General features: G+C 43.7%; 1 pseudogene; it reads right to left on the reverse strand.

Moving 5' to 3' along the window:
• Positions 1-120: 120 nt before the first annotated feature.
• Positions 121-1,875, reverse strand: part of LOC105808999 — an 81,064-nt pseudogene continuing 79,309 nt past the window's right edge.

The raw sequence follows: 1,875 nt of genomic DNA on the forward strand, positions 1-1,875 counted from the left end.
TGTGTGTGTGTGTCTTCCAAGTGTCAGCACAGCTAACATTGCCTTATCAATAATCAAACAATAAACTAGGTTGCAATGGTTATGTTCATACCTAGAGTGCTCAGGAGATCAGGAACTCTTTCATTTGTTTCCTTTAGCTTTTAGTTCTTGGTTATACCTCCAAATTCGAAAAAGCTGAGAGGCTCCTGCTGCTCCCACAAAGAAATTAACAGCAAACAGACTCCAATTTTTTGGAATAATTACAAGTGAGTCTCTTAACCAAATAAACCCTGTAGCCAGCAAAACAGCAGGTTGAGCTGTGCTGAGTTTTTCTGCAGGTCTGGCCATGTCAGCCAATCCAGCACACACCAACCCCCATCTCATAACTGGAGCCCAGAAAAAAACTGTTCTGGGGCCTGCTGGGTGGTTGCACAACGGCCTCAATTTCTAGGGCAGCATCCGCTCCACTTTGTCAAGGAGCTGCCTGCAGGTGGCCCGCAGGCCTCGGGCGCTGGCAGCAGACCTCACCACCACAGAGCCTGGCGTCCCCCTCTCCCTTAAGGTGCCCTTCCTGCGTCTCTGACGGTCCCCCTGTGAACCACCACGTAGCCCACACCCAGCGCAGGCTGAGGGGCTCCAGTCTTTCTCTTTTCAAAAATTTTTCCTCCATTTGCATCTTATAATTAACAAAATATGATGTATCTATGCCTAAGCAATATACATTTTAGTTCTAATGGCTTTTGAACTTCAGAGAAAGAATGTCTTGCTATTTGTTATTTTCTGGACTCTGGTTTTTTTGCTCAATATTATATTAGTGAGATTTGTGCATGTTGTTCTGTGAAGCTGCTGTTCACTCATTTCCACCGTGGTGTACTGTACCATTGTGTGAAAATACCACAAGTCATTTATCTTCCTGTCAATAACATTTGGTTGTTTCCAAGGTTTTTTTCCTATAATATATGTATTCCTATGAATATCCTTATTCATGTTTCCTAGTATTAATACATGCAAAAGACTTATACCTATCTAAGAAGAATGGATACCAGAAAGGCCAAGCCATGATTAGAAGCCTAGAACTTTTAGCCTCATTCCTCATCCTCCAGGGAGGGGAGAGGAGCTGGAGATTGAGTTAATAAATAATCATGCCTATGCAATAAAGCCTCCATAAAAATCTCTAAAAGCCACAGTTCATCACTTCAGTCCAGGAGTTCGAGACCAGCCTGAGCAACATAATGAAACCCCCCCCCCCCAAAAAATGAAAAAATTAGCCAGGTGTGGTGGCATGCACCTGTAGTACTCAGGAGGCTGAGCCAGGAGGATCACTTGAACCCGGGAGTTGGAGGTCACAGTGAACTGTGATCGCACCACTGCACTGGAATTGCTAAACAGAAAGAAATGTAATGTTCTACTACGGTAACAACTGTAGAAAGACTTCCCGTTTCTGATCCAACGTGCAAAGAGCTTACAAGTTATCATTCCCATTCACACGACAACAAAATAGCTGAACCCAACTGAAAATCAACAACTCTTCTTTGATCCCTCAGAGAACTGAGATAACTAGGCAAATCACTGTCCCAAAAATTGGAGAGATAGGCAGATACAGAGAACCGCAACTAATTGGAGTAAAAATGTCCACAAGTATCAGTACTGGAGGAGGAAAACTTAAAACTGTAACTAACAAATTGCTGGAGGCTCAGTGTGGACCAGTTTGAGAGTTAAAACCTGCAGAGGCAGTCCAGTGTGAGGTGGGGGCCCCACACTTTTGTGAGTTTTACCTCCAGGAGCTCAATCAAGTTCTCACAGTGAAAACAGATCAAACCCCTCCCATGCTGCTGGGATGGAGAGGGTGTGAAAGTTGTCAAAATCTAAATACAGTCACTTGTGGTTTTTGTTTTT

The sequence above is a fragment of the Propithecus coquereli genome, unplaced genomic scaffold (assembly GCF_000956105.1).
Source record: "Propithecus coquereli isolate 6110/MARCELLA unplaced genomic scaffold, Pcoq_1.0 Scaffold186, whole genome shotgun sequence".
Taxonomy (NCBI): domain Eukaryota; kingdom Metazoa; phylum Chordata; class Mammalia; order Primates; family Indriidae; genus Propithecus; species Propithecus coquereli.